Source organism: Lygodium microphyllum, chromosome 24 (genome assembly GCF_053477565.2).
Source record: "Lygodium microphyllum isolate KBCC chromosome 24, Lygodium_microphyllum_v1.1.10, whole genome shotgun sequence".
NCBI lineage: Eukaryota > Viridiplantae > Streptophyta > Polypodiopsida > Schizaeales > Lygodiaceae > Lygodium > Lygodium microphyllum.
In genome coordinates this window covers 98,490,811-98,505,787 of record NC_141158.1, presented here as the reverse complement: position 1 = coordinate 98,505,787, position 14,977 = coordinate 98,490,811, and the positions used below count along the sequence as shown (strand labels likewise).

Genomic DNA, 14,977 nt, shown 5'->3' with positions numbered 1-14,977 from the left:
CGAATCCTTAACGTGCTAATCCCTAGTTAGTGTTTGGGGTATCTATCGTATTGACTGAACCATGCCCATACGAATCCTTTGCGGCTAGGTGATTTGGGTAATTCACTATGCTTGTCTCGCGACAAGGATGAATCCTTCCTAGAGATAATAAACTAGATCTAAAGAAGAAAAATGGCTTCGACTACCACAATACATGTAAACATGCGACTCACTCTATCTTTTATTGGTAAGTAAAAATACATGATAAGTTGGATACCAACTTTCTTAGGACCTACTAGGCCTTACTTCAAACAATCATGTCTGCTACCTTGTTATCTTCACTTTAGAATCTCATGCTTGTTTAAATCCTGCAACCTTTCCTAACGGCAACACTTGATGAATGAATTTTTATGCACGATGAAAGTGCAACATGCAACCCTTACATAACTACAACGTAGTTAAATGAGATTATTGTAGAGTTAGTGTTGGTATATTCTTTCTTGCAAGCACATGCCACATGCCAATCCCTAGATTCAATTTTTGATATGCCATCATTACTTTTCGGATAACCTCCTACGGGTGTTAACAACTTTTTCCCATGAACCATTACAATAAAGATTTTTCCTAAATTGTGACATAAGCTTATTCTTTCCATGTCTAGTCAACAATACACTTAATAACTTCAGCCTTATAATGATAGGCGGTAGGTGTTCTAGGCTCGTCACTTTGAAATGCATGATAAGACAACATAATACTAAGGTCGTAAGATGGATAGACAACTCACGTTCATCATATTGAAAATGTTAATAACTCCATTTCATGTCATGAGATAATTCTAGTAATCAATCGAATAGACAAATTTTCCTCAATTTCCTTTTAATTCGGCTTGGTAAATTTGAACATGCATAGGTGCTTTCTATTCCGAGAGAGTTATCATACCTAATGCATTACTTTTGCGTAGAATCAAAAATCATAAAAACCTGGGTCTGTGGGCTCGGGGAGATGTCCACTTGAATGCTAGGAGATGAACCTCCCGCAGGCGCGCCCTGCAACTTCTTGGGAGCCATCGTTAGCGTGCTTACGGACTTCCAGGTTGCCTTTACCCTTACACGTTCGATGAGTCTTCTCCAATTTTGTGGGCCGCTTTAAAATCGTATGCCGGAGATCCCTTCCCTAGTGCGGACCCTTGAGAGTACCGGCCTCACGGGTTTTTGGGAGTATGGAAGGCCCGGTTTTAAGGCTGAGAAGCCCGCATAGGACCAAGGCTTATGGCCTTCCCTTAGAAGCTTCTTAAAGAAGCTTCTAAGAAGCTTCTGGGAGTCTGCAGCAATGTCGGGGGGGTCCCAATGATTTGGAGGAAAAGGTGTGGTCGAGGCGAGGACGGCGGCGGCCTGGTGGTTTCCTGCGAGGCGGCGGCACCCTGTCGGCGGCTCCCCAGCGGCCAGCGACTCCCCCCCCTTCTATTCCCACGCCGCTCTGGTCTATGGCGATGGCGGCAGCCACGTCTCCCTCCCTTCCCCAACACGGCGTGGCAGCAGCGTCCGTCTCCTCTCTTTTTTTCTGATCCTCCCCTCAGCACGGCGACCTCCCCCCTAGCCTCTCCCTAGAGGGTGTTTATATAGGCATGGGGGGGAGAGGTGAGCTCCACCACGTGGCCACTGCATGGGTTCCCCCCCCTCCCATGCAGCCCACGACTCTTCCTTGACCCATTCCCCCACACTCCCTCTTCTCCAGCCGTGCATTGGTTGGGGAAAAGGGATAAAAATACAAAAATTTGCCTTGAATATTCAAATTACCCCTCCCAAGAGGGTGTTTATGTAAGACTTGCGGTTTTGAACTTCCGGGTTTAATTTACCAATGCAGAGAACCCCATTTCTCGCGTGCAGGTCACACATTACACCGCCAATAATTTCAATACGAGAGATAACCTTTGCATAAGGTTTACGTCGTGTGCGGAAAGTTAATATTCACGGGTGGGAATATTACAGAAGAACTCTCATGAAACTCTCGCATAATCTGTATCTGCATCGCTACCTCACAAACTACTCTCAAGGGTAAGCCGCCTCTCTTCTTTGGATGCTTCCAAAGAAAACCATCTTTCAAGAAATACCCATAAGCCTTTCTTCTGATTTTCTTGAATTCATCATCTGTCCAATCAGCTCTTCGAGTCAATGAACTTAAATACTGTCCAATTTGCAGCCACTCGTCAACATAGAGTTCTTCAGTAAAGGCTTCAACAGTAGATACATGACAATCATGAACAAGGACAGAAGCTGCAAACTCTGTCTCATCATCTTTTGCAAGCATTGACTCCTCATCCTCATATCTCGCTCTAGACAGCATGTCAGCAACTGGATTATCTTTTCCTGCTATATGTCGAAATTCTGGATTCAATGATTTGATATAGGAAATCCATTGAAGCATCGCTATAACTGGAGTTGAAAAACTAGTAATCATGCCAAGCAAAGGCAAGCAATCTGTTTCCACAACAGCTGAAGCACCAATAAAATACCCTTTATCACACTTCAATGCAGTGACTACTCCCCACAACTCTCTTTTAATCTGCGGATATCTCCTCTGCAGCTCATTAAGAACTTTAGCTCCAAAGCGGATTGCATATCTATTTCCATCAGCATCATCCTGTCCCACTGCCCAACCTATGCCAATAGGGCTAGTATCAACTGTCAACATGATTGGCCATCCACACTGATAATCCGCCTTGCGAAGAGTAGGAGCTGACTGCAAAAGCTTCTTGAGTTTACGCATGGCTTTCGAATGCTTCTCATCCCAATGAAACTTCTGCCCCTTTCGAAGCAACTGATAGAGAACATCTACTATGTGAGCAAAATGAGGAATCCAAATCATGTAAAATACACAAGCTCCCACAAATCTCCGCACCTCTGAAGTAGTCGAGCAATACTTTGCAATCCTGATTATGGCATCCACCTTTGCAGGTGAAGGCTTCCTGCCATAATAACCAACCATATGTCCAACTACGATGACTTCATTAACATCAAAGACAGATTTCAGCCGTGAAAGAGTCAAGTTCACCTCTTCTAATTGTGTCAATATTTGCTCACAAGCAACCTAGTGTTCAGCCACAAACTGTCTACATCCTCACAAATCAAGACTCTCATTCTTTTCTTCTTCTGCACAACCCTGAATAGGCACATCATCTAGGAAAGGCATGGTATACTGCAGAATATAGTCTCGTAGAACTCTATGCATAGCATTCATCATATGAGCAACTGAGTTGGTGACACCTTGAGGCAAGGTACACATCCTCACAAGACCAATAGGTGTCCGCATAGTAGTAATATCCCTACTTTCCAAGGCAAGTTGAAACTGATCATAACCAGAATACAAGTCACCTAGAGAATAGATGGCTCGTCCTGCAAAAGCCTCAGCAAACTCATCCACAATTGGACCTATTCCCACATTCCTGATTGTCACTTTGTTCATGGGCTGCATATCCTGAATAAATCTCAAGGTACCATTCTTCTTTGGTACAATAAACCACGTGTTAGATTAGGGCGCAGAAGAGGGTTCCAAAATCCCCATCTTAATCTTCTCATTCAGCAACTCTATCAGCTTTGGCAAGTGTGCTCTAGGCATAGGTATAGGACATATATTCCATGGCACATGAGGGACAGTGAAGATGACCATAGGCACAACCAATTCGGGACTAATGCAGCCAATTTCATGAGGAAAGAAAGCAAATGCCTTACCATGACGTCCAAGCATCTCTCTAAAACATTCTTTCTCCACTAGAAGCAAGAAATCATCATTTCCAATCTTCAATTCTGCAAGAGTTTCAGCTATAAATTTATGTCCAATATTTGCAGGATCTCTCAACATAGGCTGCTTCATAGCTTTTTCTATCTGCTCATCACTATCAAAAGGAAGCGGCCCTGAACCAGCTTAACCTTCTTATCAACTGTTTTATACTTCGTATCAACCTTGGCATCAGTCAGGCACTCTTTTCTTTGTTGCAATTTCTGCAAATTTTCAGCAACTCTCAACTTTGTTGGCTGAAAGATCTCAGCCCTTTGCTCTATGGACTGCATGGGTGTAGCCTGAAACTCTGTATGCTGAAATTTTTCAGCATTAAACTCTGTTGGCTGAATGGTTTCAGCCCTCGGCTCTATGGATTACATGGGTGCAGCCTGATACTCCATATGCTGAATTTTTCCAGCATTTAACTCTGCTGGCTGAAAGGTTTCAGCCCTCTGCAACTCTGAAAGCTGATCAAGATCAGCCATAGATTCAATTTGCTGAGTTTTCTCAGCCTCTAACTCTGTTTTCAGCATAAAATCAGAAATTTCCTGAAACATATCCAAGGTTTGCATAGGTATGATCTTTGAGCCCTTACATACATCAGTTTTCAGCATAGTTCCCATCTCAGCCAATGTATCCGCATAAGACATCCCTTCATATAGCCCATCAACATGCTCTTCTACTTGCAAAATACCAGCAACCTTCAACTCTTTCTCCTTACGACCAATGTACTGCCTGGCAGCTCTAGACAAATCTGAAATTTTCTGATAACTCACTGAACTATCTGAAGAAAAACCAATAAAATTAGTGGAGAAAGACTGGCTGCCAGGAGGCGAGATCTCTTTTCTCCGCTTCGTACCACTGGCGTCTCGCAAGACAGCAGTACCTAATGAAAATCCAACTCCTTCGCAGGTAGTGGTGCCTCACGCAAGGAGTTCCTATTTCTCAGATGATTTACTCCAATAGTCATAAACTGAATAGCTCGCATACCATCCTTATTGCGTATCCGTGCATAGGCTGAACCATCATCCATCACTTTCGTCTCCATTCTTGCTTCTGTAATGAAAGGCTGTCCAAGAATAATCGGATAAGAACAAGAATCCTGAACAAAGCAATGATAATCCTCTTCAACATTACCAATAGAAATTCTGATGCTCGGACAAGCATCATACATATCAACAGAAGTATTATTGGCCGCTCTCATGCGCCAGCCATGCTCTGCATCCATAGGCCACTTGCCACTCTCATAAACACCTCGAGCAATAATATTAATCTCGGAACCATGATCAACTAAAGCGACCAAAGAAATCTGTTTCTCTCCAATCTTTACCACCGTCTGAGTGGTTGCTCTAGCCCAATGACTGCGTGAAAAATGGCTGCGAGGAATGAGGACAGGGGTATCATCATCTTCATACTGCATAGGCTGAACTATTTTCTCCAACTGCGGATTGATAGAAGCATTCTCAACCATCACTGCATCATCATGCTCTTCCCCAAGAGCTCCATGTCATAATCCCTGTAAAGCAGGTCCTTCCATCGCATGTCGTTTCCTCCGCAAAAGATCTTGCATCTGATCCTGTATTTCTCTTCTAGCAATCCCAAGAGCTTCTCCAACAGTAAAAGTGACTTCACTATTCAAAATTCTTTCATGAAAATCTTACTCATATCCGTCTGCATATCAATGTCTGACAAGAGCTTGAATCCTGGCTCCTTTCTTGGTTGCCTCTTCTCTTTCATCTGCTTGTCTCCCATAGGTTGTTCAGGACCTGATTGAGCTGGAGAACTCGTCATAGGTGGAGCTGTAATAGGTGGCGAAACAAAGTCACCCCCTCTAGTCTTTTTGGAGGTGCTGAGACCCTCCTCATCTCTTCTTCACTTTTTCTCAACCATGGCATCTAAACCCTGTGTTTTCGCCATATAAGCAAAAATAGAATACCTGTCAACAGGAGAATCCCATCCCGTTTCTCCTCGAATGCTAGAGCCCACACAAGTCATAGTGGATGCCTGAACTTTCCCTCTTCTTGCTATCTCCAAGGCAGAGGACCATAAAGCTGAGTCTCCATCTGATTTCTGCTCAAGCTGGACTCCATAAGCTGAAGCATCTCCTCTAACACTCACATAAGCTGATCGCGCAGCCATATCATCAACAAGCTTCTTCATGCCTCCCTTACCAAAGTTCGTGTCAAGAGGAGCACCAGTCTCTGTCAGCCATATCTTCCCATCTTGTCCCCAAAACACTACGTTCTTCTTACGCGCTTCCTGAAAAGCATCACAATCTCTGCAGTGTTGGTGCTTTGTACTATTGCACCAAATACATCGTCTCCCTTTTCTCTGGCCAGCTGGAAATGCAGTCACTGGAGCAGGTGCTACAGCAGGTACTGACATAAGTTGCAATAGTATATTGGGGAATATGGAAATTTTCCATGAGTTTGGGACACGTGGTCAAATCTTTGGATTTATCATAACTTGAACACTATAACTCCAAATCAAGCGCTCGATAGCTTAATAGATTCCATTTTTCAAGAGCTTTCCAACGATAGGTCACATTATATGGTTTTGAGAAACTTATGGGCATGTTATCTGTGTGCCACCTTTTTAGTATCTAAAAAATGGGAATTGGGAAATTCCCAAACTCACTAATATTGTGTTTTGCTCTTTTAACCTCCCAACTTTAGCATTGACTACCTCTATTGTCAAATCTGCCAAGCCTTTAATAACGTCATCTACGGATAAGGGCACTGGAGCAGCAGGAACTGGTGGATTTACAACAGGAGGAGTAGGCTTAGGCATAGAACTTGCAGCAGGGGTAGAAGTAGAGGTCTCCAAAGATTTTTCAGATGCAGATCCTGTATTACGATGCAATCGTACTCTCCTGCGCTGCTTCTTAACAAGCGCATTCACAGCATCAATGACATGCCTCCACTCGGTCTTTAAACCTAAATCGGTAGCTTGATCTTCCAAAAGATCATCCAACTTTTCCTGTAATCAGCATCAGCAGCTTGTAAAAATAATTCCACTTTTTGCATCTCCAAAGCTTGCTGCTCAGTTCCATCCAACTGATCATAGCGGCTCTCAAACTCTCGCAGAAGGGCGGTAACTAAAAGTCCCTTATTAGGCATAGAAACCCATGCTAAAAATTTTCTACAGTTCATAAGACCTGTATCCTCCAAGAAATATTCATCTTTTAATGCTTTTTTAAACTCTGCCCAACCGGCATGTGTTCCTTGAATTTCTGAAATTCGGACTTCAAGTGCGCGAACCACGATCCACAAGAAGTAGCGGCTCCAAACATCTTGAGAAACCCCAAAAAACTTCATCTTTTCTTCATACAAATGTAGGTAAGTTGACACTTGTTGGCCGTTGAACTGCTTCATCTCCTGTTGGACAGCTTTCAAGGCATCCATGGCATCACTATCACGTTTCCCGTGAGCTTGCTGCTGCTGCATATAGGTTGTAAATGACTGAAATAGATGCTTCATGTCAAATTTTTGATGCCAAAGATCACTATATTGTTTGTCAAATTCGTAGAGTTACAACAAAGAAACTGAGCAAGCCCATGTTCTTTATATGCTGTCATGAACAGTTTTGGTATCTCAGCAAGTGATCCTCACCTTGGTAACCAAAGATCTTTCTATTTTATTACTGCTTCTCTATCTCCACTCTTATTTAGGTGTTAACAGAGACTAGGGCGATCTGTAAGCAAGCTGGACAGAATGTTTCTCCTTTTTTACAAGCTCTGATTCAACTTCTTCAACAACTGTACTGAAGAACCGGATGAAGACTACTGCATTCAAATTCATCTAGATAGATTGTGGCTATTAGTCAAGGATGTCCAATCTGCTGTCTCTTTCAGCTATACTGATCTTTAGATGCCTGGAACTGCTACAGAGAGTTCTTGTAGAAGCATAAAGAGTGAAACAAAGTTGCAGCACTAGCACCCAAGCATCAGCTAAGTCTCCCAAAACACCTACTGCTGCCTTCCAATTGCTTTTCATAAGGCATACAATCTGAACCATTATTTGGATCAGTCTTCCAAGTTGCTTAAAAGAGCATCAAACAGCAGGTTAATTGCACTTCTGTAAAATACTCGACGGATCTGACCAAGCACCTCACTCAGAATATATGATGTTATTTACAAATTCACAAATGTCCGTCTCAGTAATGTGCTTCTTGCGAAGCTTGCGCTGAAGATGAGCAGCTATCCATATGGTTCCAAGGGTCCTTTTTTGGACCAGAGATATTGAGAATAGAACAAGGCACACAAAATCTGATGACAAAGGCTTCAGCTGGCTCCTCACACCAACCTTGGCGAAAGCTGACGGAGCGCTAGCACTTGAAGAGGCAGCGGCGGCCACAGAGGATTCTAAAACGTGGCTTCCCCAGATATCATGTTTACATCAATAGAAGAGATGGAAGATGCCGATTGTATATCATGCCCGTGATTGTGCTTTACAGCCGTCACCAATTGTAGACTAGGATATGAGATAAGATCCAGAAGCATTCTGATTAGTTTGTGCAGCACAAAAGCCACAATGCATCTACAAACATCCTGTGCAATCCCAAGAAAAATCAATAGCTTTCAGATAGTCAGGACATGTATCATTGGCATTCTGGAATGACAAAGGTTTATTTGTTAAGGGAGAGCCAAGTGATGTGCCATAATTCCTGTCATCAAATCCTAGAGTTCGCTTAGCTTGCTCGTTGGTTTTTCTGTTTTTTCGCCCATGTCTTCGTCAACTTCGTCTCCATCACCATCAGTATGTCTTCTGCAGATTTATCGCCTTTTCTTTATCTATTGCACCATTGAGAGGATTCTCGCCTTCGTCGAAGAGCGGGATCTTTTTGGCACTAGCCTTCTTCGCACCTCAGTCCCTCGTCTCCTACTACGCCACTTTCCATCCCTTCATGCTACTTCCTCTGCTTGACCGTCCTCACCCGATGGTATTGTTGCAGCAGAGCGCTGAAGTTGTCTTTTTGTTTTCATCAGAAAGAAGCTCGATTATTTTGCTTTGACTCGTTCTTTTGCTGTCATCGTAGCAATACCATCGTCGGCTTCATTTCCTCGAGTTCAATGCCGTCAACTCCCTCCTTTGCATCACCTCTTTCATAGCAGCCTTTCCTAATGATCTCTCTTCGTTCCCCCATCGAAGACAGCTAGCCCCTGTAGACGTCCTTCCTTTTCTAATGATCCCCTCTTTTCTTAGCTTCCCCCTAAATTCCATAGCAATGCACCCCTTTTGAATTTTGAGTGCCCCCAATCTCAACTTAGCATTAATAAGGCCATTTTGAGGATACAAAGCTTTTGATTTTTCCCTCCAAATTTCGAAACAGAATGCCTTCTCTCAAAACACTAGGCTCTATAGGATTTTCTCCTAGATCCATCCGGATAATCGAAAGATTCTCTGTAAGTGTCATTACCATCACAACCCCAAATTTATAAAAACTTTCTACGAGTCTTCTTGTAGGCATCCAAGAGTCCATTGAATTGACGTTCCCCTCCTTTCTTTGCAGTCTTAACTTCATTGGCATGGCGAATTCTAGCATAATCAAGGGAATACACAAGAAGGAGGGAAGAAGCAATCTTTGAGATAGCCGCAAAGACTCCTCCATTCAAAAAGTCTTCGGCAAAGGCATATGAACCCTTCTCCTCCATGGCAGATAAGGCTAATGGATCTTCTTCCAACAACATGGAATCAACCATAAAGCACATCATTCAACAACCTATTGCTGAAAGCAAACCCTTGGTCCCTACATAACCATATTGAAGCACAAAACTAGACCAAGGGGATGAGTTGCTCAAGCCCTACACTAAATGCATCAAATTATTAGGTAAGCCCCTTGCATAAATGGCAAGGGGATTCCAGCGAATATGCCATTGGACGATCTAATGCATCCATGAAAGAATAAGAAGATGGTCAATCACTACCTGGCTCATAACCCATACTAGCCACCATCGATGGCCAAAACACGATATGTCAACATAAGCAATCCACATAGTAGCCCTAGGCTATGTTGAAATATCAGAGTGAGAGCAAGAGAGTGTGCACAAGAGGGAGAGAGAGAGAGCTAAAGTACAAGAGGATCTTGCTTAATGAGTTATTCACAAGTACAATTGGTACACTCTCCTCTACATTAAGAGTGATATTTAGGCTATTTAAATAGCCTCTAGATGGCTAGGCTTAGGGTTTCCCTTGCCCTCCAGTTCATTCACACCTAGCTACCCTTATCTACCCTTGCATACATGGGGTTCACATGCCTATCTCTTAGCACCCCCTTCATGCCGGAGTGGTATTGGAATATAAGACATGTTAATGCCCCCCCAACCAAAATGGGATGCCTTTATAAATTAGGCTACAAGAGTGCTTCTAAGTAGGGGATTTTTAGTTCTTAGAAAATTCAATCATTAGATGTTTTGGAGACAATGTTGGCATCCAATTCTTTTGGTACTTTAGGGGTGGTAGAACATTTACTGGTAATATGCCCTATCTTCCTACATTTGTTGCACTTCATTTTTTCAGGATATTTTTTCCAACAATTATTGACAAGATGTCCCTTCTTCTTGAAAAAGGAGCATTTAGTAGAGACAGTATGAACCAAGAGTTGCTCATGAGCTATCGAACTAGATCCCTGACTTCTTTTCTCCTTGTCTAAATAAGATTGTATGGTGCATTCCAAGGTTGGAAAACCATCCCTCAAAAAGTTCTCAGACACTTTCCGCTCATCCCCCGCATAAACCACATGTTTCGCACGTCTGCCATGGCAAGCTTGACAACGTGGCATGTGCAGAATAGGTCCACGGATGGAGTTCAACGAATATCAGCAGATTCGCGCGTATGGAGCCACATTGACTCTACCTTCCCAGGCTTTGCACGAGAGCCAAGGAATCTTCGGCTCGGTCTCGCCATGGATGGTGTGAACCCATTCGGTCTGCGCTCGACTTCTTACAGTGTGTGGCCTATAGTGCTTGTCAACTACAACATCCCTCCATGGCTTTCTACGAAGAAAGGACATCTCATCCTTAGCTTGCTCGTCCCAAGCCGCTACAAAGTAAAAAATATAGACGTGTATCTTCGTTCATTAGTCGATGAGCTTAAGATTTTGTCGGAGGAGGGGGTCACGGTGCAAGATATAAGCAGGCGCGATGGTCGGTGGTCAGCCAACATTCGAGCCATTCTCATATGGACGATGCATGACTTTCCGGGATTGGGAGAGTGCTCAGGTGAGCAGACCTTTGTTCTCGCTGGTAATATCTATATTTTATTTCATTCAATTAAGTATTCACTAGGTCGTGGATCGCCTTGCAGGTCTGGTTACCTAAGGATATCATGCATGTCCATTGTGTGGGCCATAGTTAGACTCCCGAAGGTCACGAACCATGAAGAAGATGGTATATCAAGGACACACCGCTTTCTTGCCGAAGGATCATGAACTCAGGGAAGGTTTTCTTGGACGACCTCTAGCACGTATGAACGCTGCAAGCTTGTACAAGCTGAAAATGGTAAACCTGGAATCACATCCAAATGGAATGCGACGGTTCTCAGTTTTCTACGAGATGCCATATTGGACCCACTTAGAGGTCAACCACTTGTTGGATCCCATGTATATTTTCAAAAATTGGGCAGCTTGCTATGGGACCACATCACAGGAAAGAGAGACACTATAGGGTCATGAATGGATTTAAAGGAGGTAGGTAAGATGGAGGCGCTTTGGCCATAGTCGAGTACTGAAGGAGGAGTGCAGCTTCCTCGCGCTCCCTGGGTTTTGTCTACCAAAGAAGAGCGCATTGTGAAGCAAGTAATCAAGTCTATCCGCACTCCGACGGGTATGATGCGTTCTCTCATGTCCGCATTTTCTAAAGATGACCAAATGTCTGGGCTAAAATCCCATGATTGGCATAAGATATATCAGGTTTGTGAACATAATGGATTTTAATTAGCGTGGACATTTTGAAATTTGAAAAGTGACCATTATTCTTAATGCTTTATCATTTATGGCAGTTTGTCCTACCGATCGCGATCGCGGGATGCCTAACTCCGGAAATTCGCGGGGCCATTTACAAGTTGTCGACTTTGGTGCAATGGATCTCACAGAAAGAGATTAAGACGTCCTCTATTCAGACTCCTAGGGGTTATGAATACCTAGTGGATAGCAGGTCAGGAGCCATCATCATGAATGATGAGGGGAGGAGGGTGATGGCTCGCATGAGGGAGTTGTGCCAACAAGTTTTTCGGCACAACGTCCTGGATCATTGGAGGAACATACCGGAGGGGAGCAAGGACTACATAGTAGCATCCTTGCACGAGGAGTTCCCGGTACCAGCCGCAGTGGATAGATTCTCTACGGGCTGGATGATGGATTGCATGCGTGCATACATGTCACATAGACGATCCGACGCACGCAAGGCAATCAAGAGTGGGGCTCCAAAGCCCGAGTGGTTAGATGCAGACGACTGGCACCGACTGAGGGAGGAGGCTACAAATTCTCCAGGACGTTGGAGTCAGCACCACGAGGCGGCGAGGGTACGAATCGAGGCCGGATCGGTGCATCATCTTGGGAGTGGCGGTCACAGGACATATTTGGAGGACTTTGTAAGTTTCTCTTTTGTTTTGCTTATTTGTTTTTTTGAGATATTCTTTGTACTGACAATCATGTTTCTAACAGTTAGCATTTTGTTTTCTTTGCAGCACTCCGTTACAAATCGCGATCCGCAAGGCCTTGAGACTCGATATGCAGAGAGGCACGGTTTTAGGGCATTGATCGACCGATTGTATAGACGCGGCGGCTCTGTAAGTCACTCATCTTTCTTGTCCGTAGTTACCATGAGATATTTGAATGTATTATTGTATGGTGGATTGATATGTTGTTTCTTTTTCTGCAGAATCCGTTTGATGCTCCTTTGCAGTGGGTCGAGCTTTCGGGGAATGAGGATTTGTAGCTCGCCCTTGGATCCTTAGAGCTCACACACCTTTAGTTTTTAGTCACCCGATCTATGTAGACATTTTCTATGTATTAGTGATATCGTTTCATGATTGTACCAATCGCATTTTATGTGATCATGTATTTATTTCATGTATCAGTTTTATGATTTCAGTATACATTCTTTTTGTTTGCAAACGCTTTGTATGCAGGAGTGTAGAAACTATTTTGTATGGCTCTCATACAGCACACAGTGCTATATGTGCTGCCCTGCCACAAATTTTTTTTTTCTCTGTTACCGTCGCTATTTGCGTCGCAAATTTACTGCACGCGTCGCTATTGGTGTCGCTATGAGCATCGCAAATTCTCTACAACCGTCGCTATATGCGTCGCAAATAGCGACGCATATAGCGACGATTCTACGGCGTCGTCAATAACGGCGCTTTTTGCGACGACGGAGGCAAATTTTGTTGTTTGTATTTTCGTCGCTTTAAACGTCGCTATAAGGTCTATATCTTGTAGTGTAGAAGAATGAATTCTAGGAAGCAAAATTGAATTCACCTTAGGCGAAATTCTTGGAATTTCCAAACGTGAATTCCATGATGTAATTATTAATGCAATCAAAAAGAAAAGACAATATGTTGGTGATGAAGTTGAAGGAACAGTGCATGCTTTTTTGCAAGTTCTTCGAGTTTTTGTGCAGGATGAAGATAAGCTGACTTCACAAGGAATTCATCTTGAAGCAGTTGAAGAATTAATCGCAGTAATTGAAGCTCAAGATAAAAAAGCATGAATGAAAAAATTAAAGAAGTGAAAGCTGAAAATGTAATGGTCAGCTGGTCCAAACTAGTTGGATAGCCCACCTTTAAAAAAGAATGTCCTCTACAGCATATGCATGAGGAGAAAAAGGCTCGGTTCATTCCAAGTAGTCAGTACTCCCGTACGCATTGGGCAAGAGTAACAACGGAGACAATCATCAAAATTGGAGAAAAAGAAACACCATGTATTTCAATCTTAGACCGTGGCTCGAAGATAAACGTCATGGCAAGGAGTCTCTATGAGAGTGGCGGTGTCGTATTGCTGTGCATCTGAGGTGTGAAATCCACCCAAAAGTTGTGTGTGTGGGATTTGATACTTTGTACATACTTAGTCGTTATGTTTGCATCTTTATTCTGCATGGTAATATAGTAATGAGAGGCTAGAAAAGGATACTGTTGTTGGCAGTGCATTGGTTGGTATGTATGCCATGTGTGGTTTATTTGCGAAAGCATAAAAAGTGTTTGACAAGCATCGACTTTGTAGCGTAATCTCGTGGAATGCTGCATTATCTTGGCTTGAAGGTGACAAGGGGTTTTGTTTGCTTGTATTGTGATGATCAAGCAAAAGAATTCAAAAGTTTGGAGGCAATTTGAAAGCATATGATATGAAAGAGCCATTGTAAGCTATGATATGAAGATGAGGGCTTGTATGCTTTTCTAAGGGCCGCTTTTCTAGAGCCAATGATGGAAGGAGCTTTTTCAAATGGGCTTTTTGGGGAGATGAAAATATCCAATTTTATGTTTACAGTGGTTGTATGCAGATTACCAGGACCAGTACATTAGTGGATGAGCCAGGTTACTCCGGCTCGGAAGGAACCTGAAGTTCTGGACATTCCAAAGCACGCGGCTACAAAATATCTGATTGCTCCCCTGGAAGCTTCAGAGCCAAGAGGTCTTAACAAAAAAATCAGGGAAAAAGTATCGGCGGAAAAACTCCAGAAGTATGACTGATGTAGATTTTGAAGAACTCCAGGGGTTTATGGACCTGGGTTTCAACTTTAGCCAAGACGATCTCACTCCACGAATTGTCAGCATGTTTCTTGCATTGAGACATCAGCGTGGAGAGGAGTATCTTCCAGTTGGAAAGCTCAAATTTCACACTTTCAAGAACCAGAGCAGTTCAAACTGAGGCATGATTATTACAAAAGCCTAGACGTCCCCTACATAGCTGGCGAATCTTAGCCCCAATTGATGGCTCTATAGACATGAAAGAACAGATAAGATTTTGGGCCCAAGCTGTGGCATGTACTGTACGCCAAGAATGTTAGCACAAGTCAAGACGACCAAGTTGAGTTAAAGATCACATTAATCAGAGCACGATGGTTCGCTATTCACCTCTGTTTTGGGGGAGAGAAAGCAACAAGTGGTGATTACTCGGTGCTATCATGTATGAAATGCTGATTGGCTATCTACCCTTCTATTCAGATGAATCAATGGCAACCTGTAGAAAGATAGTGAATTGGAGGAGCCATCATGATGTATTGAGA

General features: G+C 43.2%; 2 pseudogenes; one reads left to right on the top strand and one right to left on the bottom strand.

Annotated features, from left to right (window-relative positions):
- Positions 1-14,977, bottom strand: part of LOC148015425 (plasmodesmata-located protein 8-like) — a 70,461-nt pseudogene that overhangs the window by 46,766 nt on the left and 8,718 nt on the right.
- Positions 14,175-14,814, top strand: LOC148015426 (uncharacterized; annotated as a pseudogene).